Source organism: Sturnira hondurensis, unplaced genomic scaffold (assembly GCF_014824575.4).
Source record: "Sturnira hondurensis isolate 20B ecotype Veracruz unplaced genomic scaffold, ASM1482457v3 Scaffold0011253, whole genome shotgun sequence".
NCBI classification, from domain to species: domain Eukaryota; kingdom Metazoa; phylum Chordata; class Mammalia; order Chiroptera; family Phyllostomidae; genus Sturnira; species Sturnira hondurensis.
This window is the reverse complement of record NW_028083884.1, coordinates 3,680,161-3,694,723: the sequence shown is the minus strand read 5'-3', so window position 1 is coordinate 3,694,723 and position 14,563 is coordinate 3,680,161. Positions and strand designations below refer to the sequence as shown.

The window sequence follows — 14,563 nt, the reverse complement described above, 5'->3', positions numbered from 1 at the left end:
GGCAAGTGGAATTCACATTGGCCTTTGATGATTAGAAGGACAGTCTAATCAGGAGGAGGCCAAAGTTCAGAAGTTGGAAACCCAACAGAGTTTAGGGAAATTGAGACCAGGATGGCTGGAGGGTAATTTGAAAGTGGTCAACACAGGAGGAAGATAGATAGAGATTTTTAAAAAAGTAAAGTAGGATTGAGCCAAATTATGTAGGGTTTGAATGTCAGGGCAAGTGTGGCTTCTATTCTATACTTTTTGAGAAGTTGCCAAAGGTTTTTAAGCAAGAGCATGGCTTTAACCCTTTTCCTTCCACCACCCAAGCAGCACTGTTGCTAGAGTGCTATTTGTCCAGTACAAATCTGATCTTGTCACTTCATGGCTAAAAATTCATCAGCGGCTCCCCACAACCCTATTAATAATAACGATGGCTATCATACATCAAGAGCACAGTCACTGGGAAGTGTGATCAGCACTTCAGAAGTATTTTCATTCTCGCAACTGCCTTTGGGGGTAGGTAGCATCATCTCCATTTTGTAGGTCAGGAAACACACATAATATAGATTAAAAAACCTGATAAAGGCCACTAAGTTAGTAAGTGGAGGAGCAGAGATTTGGGTAAGCTCTGTCTAACCCCAAAGTCTCCCATTTTAGGGTACAGTCCACACTCATCAGCACGGGAAACCACTCTCTTTGTGCTCTGGTCTTTGCTTACACTTCAGCCTCCCTCTTGAACGCACTCTGTCAACACAGCCCATTGGCTCTACCTTCAAAACACACTTGGGATTTCACCACTTCCACATGCACTCTCCTGGTTCCAGCACCAGCATCTTGAGCCTGGATTGCTGGACTAGTCACTTAACTGTCCCTAACACCCCGATGTCTGTTCAAACACAGAAGCCAAAGTGACCACGGTCAGCACAAGTTCCATCAAGGCATTCATCTGATCAAAAGCACCGGTGGGGCCTGTGATGGGCAAAATAATGCCCTCCCTCCCCCAAAGATGCCCGAATCCCTGTGACTATGTTATGTTACCTGACAAAGGGGAATTAATGTTGCGGATTGTTGCTAATTAAAGGTTGCTAATCAGCCGACCTTAAAATAGGGTGATTATCCTGGATTAACCAGTGGTGTCCAATGTCATCACAAGAGTCCTTAAAAGGGGAAGGGAAGGGAAGATCAGAATGTGAGAAAGACTCAACCCAGCATTGCCAGCTTTGAAGATGGAAGGGGACTAGGAGCTCAGAAGGTGAGAGGCAAAGAAGTGGATCCCCAGAGCACCCCCCGAAAGGAAGGCAGGCCTGATGACACCCTGATTTCAGTTCAGTGAAATCTGCTGGAGGTTGGGCTTTTGACTTCCAGAACTTTCGCACAGTGAAATCCTTGTTGTTTAAGCCCCTCAGTGTGTGGTACTTTGTTGTAGCAGCTACAAGAAGTGAATACAATTCCCACTCTCAAATAAGGTAAAAGCCAAGTGACCTGTCCCCTGTGACCCCTGGGCCCTCACCTGCCACCTACCTCATTCACACTGTTTCAAAAATATGTTACGTATGTATGTATGTGTGTGTACTTACTTATCACTGACATTATTACAGATGGACCCCATTTCCCCCGACTTTGCCCACTTCCGTCCAGCCCCTCCCTTTCCCTGGCCTTCGCCACTTTATTGTCTGTGTCCGCGGGCTAGTCATATATGTTCTTTGGCCAATCCCTCCACGTCATTCACTCTTCAGCCACAGTGGCCTCTTGCTCCAGCCACATGGCTCTGTAGAATGAATGCATGATTTTGAAACTTCATTTTCTGGAAGAAGGAGAGGAAAAGTGACTTGCCCACAATCCCCAGCAAGGACCTGAACCCAGGACTCTTGCCCAATGACCAGACAGTTATTATTTCTATTGTACTTAGCTCTCCCTTCAGCTTCTTCCCCTGGAAACTCATGTGATTCAATCTATCTTGGCCACCTGGTGAAGTGTTTGAATTCCCTTCCAATGAGGGAATCTTTACGTTGACTGTCATATTCTTTGCCAGGAGAATAGTTCATTTCTTTCTACATGAAATTCAGTGATGGAAACAGTTCTTTCAAAAGACAGAGAATGAAATTTCCAGAGCATTGGATTTCACTGGCCAAGACGGGCAAATTTCTTAGGAGAAATGACGGGCCCAGCCTTCCTTCAGCCGAGGAGGCTTTGCCGTGTGGGTTGCTATTTATACCCTGGGACGTAGAGTGAGCCACACGGAAACCTGGACACAGTCCTGAGCATTGCTGGCAGTACCGGTTCGAGTGCAAACAGCCCTCCGTTTCGCTGACCTGGCGTTTCTGGTTCCTAATGAGAAGGTTTGATTTGTAAGCTTGCAGCCACTCAGAGGAGGGCGGCCACTGGACAGTTGTGCTGAGTCACTTCGAAGCTGATCCACCTCCCTGTGTCCAGCCGGAAGGTGTTGCAGGCTGTTCCAGGACTGATCTCTGGTTTGGTCAGCTCTGGTCACAAGAGCAGAGGTGGCCTTCCCTACAGAGCTTGTGGGTACCAGCTTGGCAGCTATAAGCAGGCCCATTGTGTTGTTTAAACTTTTTTTTTTTTGTCTGTGTAGCATTCCTTTCCTTTGGAAACTTCTCCTTCTAGGCTGTGCTCTCAGGGTCCTCATTTCCAGCAGCCACCCCCCCCCCACTCCCTCTCGGCCTCAAGGAAAGGCATATGATCCATGTTGGGCCAATTTACAGGACCCAATCCCTCTCAACACTGTTCTAGAGAAGGTGGATAAGGGACTCAAACAGAGCCCATCAGAATCCAAACCCAAGAACAATATCCAGACCATAGGAAGTAGACTCACTCCTGCTGGGGTGGCTAACCTTGGGAGAATGTGATTCCGGAGGTGCCCAGTGGGGAAGAAATGCTTGTTTGTACAAGAAGCTAAATAGAGTCATGCAAAGATGCAAAGTGAATGAAGAGATAGTCCTTTAGATGGTGAGTCCCCGATTCAAGCGCTGCAGACTCTGTGTTCTGGTGTTCTTGCATTCTCCGAGCCTCCCCACTGACCTTCCCAGCTTTGTGAGCCGATGGCATTCATTCCCTTCCCGCTGCATAGAAGGCTTAGATTGTGTTTCTGCCACTTGTTCCCAAAGTCTGGCTAACACAAGGGGCTTAGGTAGGGAGAAACTGATAGGAACCCCTGCCACAGGCAAGAGAGGACTTAGACCCCATTGCTGCAGAGATTAATGGCAGCTTCCTCAAAGGGGTCTTTGGAGAGCCTGGCTTGGGACATCCCAAAATGTAAGAATATATTTGGCTCTCGAGTGATCCTCATGAAGATTATTAGATCCTATTATTTGTTATCCCCTTTCCCTTTTAAAACACTTCAATGGCTTCCCACAGATGTGAGGTTAAAGGTCACAGCCCTTAACTGGCCTACAAGGCCCCACCTCCATGGTCTGGATCAAGAGTCTGTCCATTTTTTTTTTTCTGTCAAGGGCAAAGAGTAAATATTTTAGGCTCTGTGGGTCATAAGGTCTCTATCTTAATGACTCAACTCTGCCATGGTAGCCAAAAGCAGCCGCAGGCAGTAAGTACACAAATGAGTGTGGCTAAGCTCCAATAAAACTTGATTCAGGAAAACAGGCAGTGGACCCACTTCCTGGTCTGGAAGGCCTGGAACCTCGCCCTCCATGCATATATCCAGCCCCACTGGCCTGCAGTCGGCCTCTTCATGCTCCACCCCACAGGCTCCCTTTGCTCGCGTGGCTCTCAGCCTGGCACATTCTCCCAAACCCTTGAATGCTTAACCCCCGCCACCACCCCAATCACTGATCAGATGTCGCTTTCCTAGGGAGCTTCCCTGATACCCTGAGCCCAGGCCAGACTGCCCTGGTGTCCTCTCCTGAGGCACGCTCTCTCTCCTTTGTGTTGTTTGTGTGGTAGTTGTGATTTTTCAGGGTTTCGTGGTGATTTTCTGTCTGTCTCCCCACTGGATAATGATTTCCATATGTACAAGGCACTGCCTGTTTGGTTCAGTGCCTAGGATAGTGCTTAGTGCATTGTGGTAACAGCATACACTTACTTTTAAAAGAAAAGAAGGGGGAAAGGGAGGGAGGATGGGAGAGGAGAGAGAAAGATGGAAGGACGAATGAAGGAATCAGTCCTCTGAATCTGACTGAGCATTCAAGAACAAAAAAAAAGGGGGGGTATTTTTCTTATCTGCCCATTGCTGTAACCAGTAGAACATGAGGACTTGGCAGTCCTTCTTGTCCATTCAGACGTTTGGTAGCCTTTGGTGCCTGGGGACATTCCCTGGAGGTGACATCAGATCTTGGGCTTGACTGTGGAACTGGGGACTTTTTTTTGTAGTTCTTTTCCCCACCATCCTGACCCTTCCACACTGCCCTCCGTGTGCCCAAGTTCTCCATGAGGTTGTCCATCAAGTTCAGCTCTCTCAAAGTGCCCTTTCCCAAAGTCACTCAGATCTTCTGGGCTCAGATCCCAGCTCCAGGATTTCCTGGTCAAGGTTATATGACCTTCAGCAAGTCACTGAAACACACCAAAGTTCAGTTTCCTCGCTGCAAAGTGAGGGGAATAAAATTACCCATGACAGGGTTTTTGAGAGGGTTTAATGAGATAATATTTAGACATCTCTTCATTTAAAGTCTGGCATGCTTAGTGTCCATTAGTTAATAGCTAATTTTTAGAAAAAGAACCATCTGATTATCTTATTGATGCAATCTGGCCCATCCTTAAAATATGTGGCATCAAACAGTCTAAATGTTTAAAAATTATAAGTCAAGATATGAATTGAATTTTTCTTCTACATTGACAAATATGGCTTCATAATGGCAAAGTTATTTTAGAAACTGGAAAACTATAGTTTTAGATGACTGAAAGTTGCCAAAATATCAGAAATAACTGAATTTAATTTTTATTGCACACATGCTACTGATGGCCCAGAAATATTTAAATGAGTGGTAAAATAGAGGCATATTTTATGATTTATATATTCTCTATAATTTATTTTCTTTGCTTTCATGTCAAGAAAAAACACTGGTTATATAATTATAATCAAAATGTATACATAATTTATGTGCCACTGACAAAGACCTGAAGGATTAAAATTAACATGTAATTATCTTCAAAGAGTATCAAATTTGAATATATTTCCATCAAAATGTAAATGAAAGTAAAAATAAAAATTAAGAATTGAATACTTTAGAAGAAAGTTTATTTTTAAAGCATAAAATCTCATAATAATAAAAACTATGAATACAATTATTTAAATCTGAAGTTTTTATTTGATATATTAAAAATGGAATTAACTCTTAATAAATATTTTTACAAAAATAAAATTATTTATGCCCTGGCCGGTGTGGCTCAGTTGGTTGGAGCATCTCCCTGTAGAGCTTTTGAAGGGTCACAAGTTCGACTCCCGGCCAGGGCACGTGCCTGGGTTGTGGGTTCCACCACCAGTCAGGGTGTGTACAAGAGGCAACCAATCAATGTTTCCCTCACATCAATGTTTCTGTTCCTCTCTCTCCCTCCCTTCCCCTCTCTCTGACATCAATAAGCATGTCCTCAGGTGAGAATAAAAATAAGTAAATAAATAAACAAATAAAACTATTGACAATTCTAGACTCATTCTTTTAACTTAGTTGCCAATATAAATAATCAGTATCATGCTTCCCTCATGGTATCCCTAGACTTGCAAATACTTATATTTAAGAGTAATATCAATATTTTTTAGGGGAAAGCATGAACGCAGTCCCTCATCAGCACAAATCATGCAGCTGAGCTTCCCACATTCAGGGAAAACCCAGCGGTCAGCACACCCAGAATGTGATGGGTGAGCGTCCCCTGGGAAAACAACCTTCGTGATCATGGTATCTCCCCAACCAGGTGAGTATGAATTGTTCGATATTAGAGTGTGTTTCTCAAATGCCCATGTGCACTGTTTTGTGATTGTGCTAACTCATCATTACTTTAGAAACTACAAGTGGAACACAAATAAAAGGAAGAAAAAGATGCTCAGCATTGGCAGGAATGATACTGTACCAGACAAAAAAATCTCTTTAATTCATGCTGTCTGAGGAATTGACAAGTGAGTTAGTTTGCCTTTTCTGCTGTGAAAGGCTCCTATCACTTCAGTCCCCTCTGTCCTCTGAAACAACATCCATCTGAGATGTTAGCAGCAGCAACTCACAAACCTTTGTGGTATTGGCCTTGGTTTTGAGGCCGAAAGGCAAACTGTGGAAAAGTTTTCCCTGGGGCCTGATTGTGTTGGTCCCAAGAGTGGATATTTAGTTTAGGATTAGGGTAGTGCTGTGCCAGTTCTAAGCCCCAGGTCCCAGGTGACGGAAGCATACACAAGTTCTTTAATGGGTTTGTGTGTGTCTGTGTGTGTGCACGTGTGTGTGTGTGTGTGAGAGAGAGAGAGAGAGAAAATTGGGATCCTCTAGGGCAGGGACCTCTCTTCTCTGCCCAGGTGTTAGAACAGTATGAAAAGGAATTGCCTGGATCCTGGACTGATAAGCCATTTAGGGCATTTGCTTAACCCTGAAAGAATTTCTGGGGTGAATGGGGCCTTAGAAGGCAATTCTGAGCCAAGGATACGTGCAGCGCCTGTGCCCTCACTGTTCCTAACTGCCCCACCACACATCAGAAGAAAGGGCGCCCTTCAGCTAAGCATACTCCTCCCGACTCTACACATTTTTGCTAAACAACAGTGCAGCCACAATTAAGTAAGAAAATACTTAGCAGGTACATGTTTTGATTCTTTCTTGATTGACAGCAGAGTTTCAGGGAAGTACTTTGACAAGTAACTGAAGAATAAACACATCAAAACAGAACCAATGAGACATGTGCAGAATATGCCAACATGATTTTTTTTAATCAGGAAAAAATTACCAAGACATATTGTTCGTTAGTGCCTACTAAAAGCCCTTCTAAAATACAGGCACTGTTAGTGGGCACCCTACTACGGGATAAGCCCTCAAATAAAGATGGCGGTATGGATGGAATTCCCATTTTACAAAGAGGAGAAGGGAGCACAGAGGGGCTGAGCAGCTTGTGTGAGATTCAGCTCCTCAGTGGCGGAGACAGGACGGTACTCCAAGCGAGGTGTGTCTGCGTCCAGACCCTGACCTGGTGACCACCGCGGCACCTCCACATTAGCAGAACTTCAGTGGGGCCCCTGGCTGAGCGTCTTTCTTCTACTTACCCTTCGAGCCCCCCCCCCAAGAAAAGGAGTCTTATTAGCACTGAAAATAGTTAATAAACATGTGTTAGGTCCTAAGATGTGGTAAAGCAACATTTACTGGCTGCTCTTTCCTATTGGGTGAAAATCTGACCACTGCATTTTGAAGCATGTCTTTCCTCTCATTCCCAAAAGCTGACTTGCTTCATTTGACTTTCAAAGGTCAACAGACTTGACAGGGTTTCTACAAGTTGGAAAAGTGCCTCCTGGGCCTTCAGTATCATTGACCCTTGAACAACATGGGTTTTGGATGGCATGGGTCCACTAATATGGGGATTTTTGTTCCATAAGTATGCACAGCACGGCAAATGTGTTTTCTCTTCTTTGTGATTTCCTTAATAATCGTTTCTCTTCTCCAGCTTATTTTGTTGCAAGAATACAGTATGTAATGTATATAACAAATAAAATATGTTCATTGTTATGTTATCTATTAAGGCTTCTGGTTGACAGTAGACTGACTATTCATAGTTAAGTTTTCGATGCCTATGTGGGGATTGGCCTCTCTAACGCCCTGTTTGTTCAAGGATCAGCTGTGGAAAAGATGGGGGAACATGAAACGCCATTAAGATATTGACAGCATCTTTATGTTTTGGCATTATCTTTATGATTAATTAGATTTTTAACAGCTTTATTGAGATATTTTTCACATACCATAACATTCACCCATTTAAAGCGTGCAGTTGGCTAGATTTTTAATATATTCAGAGTTGTGTTGCCACCACCACAATCTAATTTCAGAACATTTTCGGCACCCTAAAAGGAAACCCTGTACCTGTTAGTAGTCACTCCCTGCTTCCTCCCACCCTCACCCCGGCAACCGTGAATCCCTCTCTGTCTCTGGGCGTCTACTGAATTTAGGTATTTCATGTAAAAGGAATCATATAATACGTGATTTTTTGGGTCACTGACTTCACTCGCTTTTTTCTTTGTTACTGGCTTCTTGTACTTGCATAATGCTTTCAAGGGTCATTCATGTTATGGCATATATCAGCATTTCATTCTTTTTATGTCCAAATAATATCCTATTGTATGGATATACAATGTATTTATGCATTTATCCATTGTTAGGCATTTACATTTTTCCACTTTTTGGCTATGATGAATAATGTTGCTATGAAAATTTGTGTACAGGTTTTTGTGTGGACATATGTTTTTATCTCTCTCAGGGACCTATCTGTGAGCACAATTGCCAGATCATGGGGTAGCTCTCTATCTAACCTTTTGAGGAGCCTGCTAGACTGTCTTTCAAAGCAGGTGCACCATTTCACGTTCCCAATGTCAGTGTGTGAGGCTTCCAGTTTCGCCATTTGTTCACCGTCACTGGACGTCTTCACGTCAGCCATCCTGGTGGGTGCAGGGTCGTGTCTCACTGTGGTTTTGATGTGTCTTTCCCTAATGTCTAATGATCTTTGTTGAAATAGCTGTTCAAATTCTTTGCCCATTTTTAAATTGGGTTACTTGTCTTTTATTATTAGGTTGTGAGAGTTCTTTATATTTTTTGGATACAAGTCTATTCTCAAATGTATGATTTGCAAATATCTTCTCCCACACTGTAAATTGTCTTTTCACTATCTTGATCATGTCCTTTGAAGCAGAAAGTGTTAAGATTTTGATGAAGTCAAATTTACCTAGTTTTTTTCTAGGAACTTTATAGCTTAAATGTTTACATTTTGGCCTAATGGGTCCTGAATTAATTTTGTGTATGGTGTGAGGTAGGGGTCCAACTTCATTCGTTTCCATGTAGATATCCAGTAGTCCCAGATCATTTGTTGGAAAGATTATTCTTTCCCTCATTGAATTGCCTTGTACCCTTTTCAAAATATCAGTTGACCATAAATGTGAGAGTTCATTGCTGAACTCTCAGTTCAAGACCTCAGGGCCTTTGCATAAAGAATTCTTTTGAAATGAAGTTCCCTCGCCATCCTGCCAGAGTGCCCCTTTATTCTTAAAGGCTCTATCCTCTCTCCCAGGCACTATGACACCCCTTCCTGGGACCTCATTATTCTTGGTACAGGCTTCTCTCCTCAGCCCCATCACTCTGCAAAGCACTTAAGTTTACTAATTGCCTATTACTCCAATTGCACAGTGCTTCTCGAAGGCAGAGACTACATCTTATCACTCCAGGCCCAGGAATTGGGTGTTGAAGTGTGTTGAATGAATGACTTGGATATATTTGGTATATGTCAACAATGGGTAGAAGAGTAACTAAAATTTTGCAACTATTAACCCTGGAAAGCACATCTGTGGGCATATTTTTGTATAAATTGAAGAGGAGTTTTGATGATTCTTGAATTTATTGGAAGGTTTGGTTTATTAAGAACCTTGTCAGGCTTTATGCATATACATTTGAAACAAATTCATTTGAGGATTTGAATGCATTGGTCAAATAAACCAATGGTTGTCAAACTTTTCTTTCTCTGGAACTCGATATAAATTGGGCTAGGAGCTCATCCAACCCCTAGCAAATTCTGTTCTCATTTCTGCTAAGGCTACTTTCTTCAAACCATATTTGGGTTTATTACACCTTCCGACACCTGTGGATCAACAGGTAGAAGATGCTCATGTGTTTCAGATGTTTTTACCCTCACTGTCTTACTTCCTGGCTCAGGTCAAAATGTCTTTGGACTGAAGACAATTCAAGAGCTGGCTACGACTATTGATCCTGCCCTGTTTAGAGCCCATGACTTTTTATAGTCACTCCGTCAGAGAGAGTGTAATTAAGACTCTAGACCAATGAGTGTACGGTCCTTTCCACAACATTGCTTAGGTAGGCAAACCTTTCTTCTTCCATGTTCCCCAGTTACTTCAAAGGTCTCTGAGGGTGGGGTTGGGGTGGATCCCTTTCTTCAAGAGGAGCCAAATTGTCTTTGGCCAGAGACAGTTTTCTACCCCACATTCACTACTCCATTCATGCATTCTAATCAACAAAAGGGACACATGTTTCCAATGTAAATGAAGGTTAGGAATCTTCTCTTTAACACTGCTCCAAATGTCTGAACCATGGCAAGGATCCTTCAAAGGACTTCATGTTACCTTTAAACACAAAGCCACTACAAATGGCTTTACCTTTGTTTGTTTTAGAGTTCAGAGGTCATATGTAAAGCTTGAATGAATTGCTCTTCGTTTGTGAAATCAATAATTCTCTTACCCTCTACTTGAGTCCTAAATTTTTTTATTAAAGCATTCCTAACTGCTTATTCTTCTATCAAAACAGCAAAATTTCAGAAGAGTCATTAGAGCTACAATCTATCAGAAGCAACAAAAATGGACAACAAAGGTCCACTTAGGAAAACCCAAGTTGAAGAGAGGCATAAGGAGGGCTTGAGCAGAACGCTCTCCCCCTCCTCCACTGGTGGTGGTGGTGGGGTGGTCCCAAAGTGAGGCCAGCAACCTTACTCTGATGGAGTTTCCTTCATACGGAAATATGAAGGGATTCACCATTCCCAAAGGTTTTTTTTTAAAGTCAAATAACTTTGGGAAACAGCGGGCTAACTCTGATAAGCAAAGTCAGTCCTTACTGCAGACCACAGAGTTTCTAATGTGCTCGTGCGTGTTATGATTCTAAAGGGAGAACGTGATACGTAGTTTTCTCTAAAGGCACTGGACATCTCTTTCCAGGTTAGCGCTCCATGGAACACACACTTTGGGAAATGCTGCCTAACAACTTTCACAAGGGTCTAACCTGTGGGTTTGCACATAAATTCACTCTCCTTTATTCATACCTGAAAACCCTCCTTTCAAAGAATAATTACTTCTCAAAAAGAAGGAATATTTGTAGAGCATGGGGCATCTGTGGTTTAGTTCAGGGAAGTGTTGCCCTGCTACTTGGCCAGAGCTAAGCCCTGTCCTCCAATATCACTTATCAGTAATAAGGGGGGTATTTTAATTTCCATCTATTGGAATCCTGTGTCTGTCAATTAGTTCAAAAGTCAGCAGAATTTTTTACTGGGCCCATTAAAACCCCAGCAGGGCCCATTAAACTGGGGGTCCTCCAGATACATTTTGAAAACCACTACTGTAGGTTAACAGAGGGTTTGTGGGCATCACAGAGTTGAAAGCAAAGGAACAAGATCAAATCAAGAGCTGCTGGAGGCAGGGAGACCTGATTGAGTCCCGGAAAAAGACACTGGGGATGTGATCTGGGGAAACGACGGTTAGGGAAGAGAGGAAGCCATGCAGGGGGTGGGTTGGTAGACAGGACCTGATGACTGATGGACTTGGACAGAGGGGAGTGAAGGATGATGTCCTGGCCTCTGGCCTGCGTGACTGTGAACAGAGCCATGTGAAGAGGAATAAAGGGGGAAGATCAGTTGTGATCTTTATGTGGGCTGTGTCTCCTCAACTCTCAAGGGTAGAGGAGGAGAAGGTAGCATTGACAATTGGGAGGAAGAGGGAAGGTATGAGACCAGAGTGAGGCTTTCCCAGGGCTGGGGTAGAAAATCATTAAGAATGAACATGTGCTGAGAGAAGCCTTTGCTTTGGGGGCTCCCCTTGGAAGCCGCCCCATTCAGTCCCCATCCAGGCCCATAATTTGGGAGGCAACATTGGCAGCTTCTCAAGCACGAGTATCCTAATCAGGAAGTGCTTTCTCATTCTCGGTTTACAAGGGCCACTGTGTCATACACCAGTGTCTGCCTGCACCCTGTTTCCTTGAGTCGCTATGAGTAAATCTGCAGGGGCTGGCCCCGCCCCGCATTGGCCCTCATGGCAGGAACAACTGGGACTTTGTCCCACTGAGCTGAGCAGGTCATGCCCATGAGAAGCCCTGACTAATGTGATCACTTTTCACTAATGGGTGCACCTACTCTGTCATGGGGAGATTAAATGAGGTAACAAATGTGAAGCACCAAGTGCAGTGCTTGGCACATAGTAGGTGCTACTCATGGTAGGTCTTCTTCTTTCTTCTAACATTCATAGCCCTCAAATATACCAGATCATCAAAAAGGTCATCCTAGTGGTGAAAAGCACCAAGTTGGTACCAAATCAACTTGGGTGTGAGTCCTGAAGACCGTAATCCTGGCCTCAAAAGAAACAATGTGGTATGCTAAAGCACCACGTCCAGCATCTGGTCTCTAGCAAGTGGTCCATACACCACACTAGCCATTTAACTGTATTATCATGAATATAAATTCAAAGGAGACTAGAGGAGACCGTTACTTCAGGTATGGAAGACCAGGCTTGACTCCATCCCAGAATATTAAGAAACAAAATGCCGCGAAACATTTTTCCTACAAATGCAACGTGCTTTATTTATTCACCCACCCTTTGGAATCTATAAATAGTTTGGGCTGTAGGCTGTGTATCATCTGGTCACCATACTCTGCAAGGCTAATCAGGTACACTCAGTCAACTTGTCTCAGAGTTCAGTGGACTGCGAGGTATGGTGAATTGAATGGTGGCCCCCCAAAATCCTAACCCCCACTATAAAAGTGACCCCATTTGGAAAAGAAGTCTTTGCCGATATAATTCAGTTAATGACATTGACCTCACATTATCCCGAATTAACCAAGTGGGCTCTAAATCAAATAACTAGTATCCTTAGAAGAGACAGAAGAAAAACAGACACAGGCCAAGGAATGCTGGGAGCTGCCAGAAGCTGTGAGAAGAGAAGGAGGGTTTTCCCTAGAGATCTGTGGAAGCGCGGACCGGCGACACCGTGGCTTCAGGCTGCTGCTTCACGGACCTGTGACAGGGTAAGTTTCCGGTGTTCTGAACACCTCCCCCCCACCCGTGTGTGGCAATTTGTTACAGCAGGCTGAGGAATCTGATACATGAGGGACAGACATGTACTCAGATTGACTTTGGCAACAAGATAGGTGGAAAGGGCATTCTTGAGAAGGACAGGGGGCGATGTCGTGGATTCCCTAGACAGCAAATTTGGGCTGGCCTCACGTGGAGCAAGGATGAGGCCTAGAGAGTTGAGAATAAGGTGGCTCTCCCATTCGTGGACATTGGACCTCTCCCCTTCGGTCATTCGTCTTGTCCTGTCCGCACACTGGCCCTCTGTGGTTCGTCATGCACGTGGCCGACCCGGCCTCTCTTTGCATCGCACTTCATGTGCATGACAGACCAGCAAATGGCTCTGGGGTCTGACTCCAAATTGCAGGGACAGAACCCCTCGGCCTTGGCAGATTCAGCTCTTGCCCAGGGGTGAACCTTGTGCCTGTGGCCTCAGTTTGGGGGTGAGGAGGCTGCTGGCATAGATCCTCGAAGGGGTCTACCAGAACACCAAAGATCGTTGGAAGGGCACACGGCGTTCCTCTGTCCACCAACTTGACAAGTCAGGGAGAGTCTGACCTTTCCCAACTTCCTTCCTATGATAGGCAATGGCCTTGGCCTCCTACCCTCTGTCTCCTCGAACACCTCTCCGGTGTAACCGCATCATGTTACTGAGGGAGAAAAGTTCTCTTCCTGTTCCAAATGTGAAGTTCATCTACCGGAACAAAAACATTATTGATTTTTGTCTATTATAGTCTAACGAAACAACCAAATCTGTGCTACTCTTGGTAAAATATTTGGCTTTTTTGGACTTAGATCTTAGGTTTTTTTTAAAATACCTGTTTATTTTTACTCTTTTTCATGCTGCGTTTAAAAGGCTCCTTTAGGCCACGTGGCACAAGAGATGTTTGGAGGGGGGAGGGGGGACTCTGAATGTAATGCCTTTGATCAGCAGAGCAAAGCAAATCCGAGCCAGGCAAGGCTGTGGTAGAACGAGAGAAACGGGTTCTGGGGAGTGTCCATTCCTTGAATTTTATTCTACAATCTAGGAGAATTTGTTGAGTGCACACTAAATGCTGGGCATTGGGCTAGAGCTGGGTAACTGAGGGCACTAAGTTGGATGCTGTGAGTCCTGCGTGGAACGTGCAACTATAACAACGGGTGAGGGGGAGAGGTGCCTGGCACAGGGAGAGTGAGCGAGTCAACAGTTAGCCCACTGGGTCTAGGCGGGCTCCTCTGGGGAAGGCGGCTCACCCCTGTGATCTGAAGGGTGAGTGGGTGTTTAATTATACGAAGCTGGAAGGAGTGGGGAGGCAAGGGAAATATTTCATGTGGGCATTCATGGTGCCGGCCAGGTGGAAGCCCATAAAATGTGAATTAGAGACACATTTACACGCAGGCCCTCAGACTCGGGGGGGGATGAGATGTCAGGCTGTTGTGCTGGGCTTTTCTGCCCTCTGTAGATGGGGGAGGCTGCGTGACCCCCTGTCACTGTCCCTGGGGTGTGGTAAGAGGCTCCCGAAATCCCTGGCCTTGCTGAGAGTCCTCAGGGCTCTCTGAGTCAGCGTCAGGGGGTTTCAGGGTGCTCTCAGTCTATAGGATCCTAGGCCAACAGAAGATAAT

At 44.5% G+C, this 14,563-nt stretch overlaps 1 non-coding gene across 1 annotated transcript; it reads right to left on the bottom strand.

Moving 5' to 3' along the window:
• Window positions 1-5,710: 5,710 nt before the first annotated feature.
• Window positions 5,711-5,873, bottom strand: LOC118996323 (U1 spliceosomal RNA). The gene has a single exon (XR_005068466.1). It is a non-coding gene; the product is annotated as a U1 spliceosomal RNA (small nuclear RNA).
• Window positions 5,874-14,563: the final 8,690 nt, after the last annotated feature.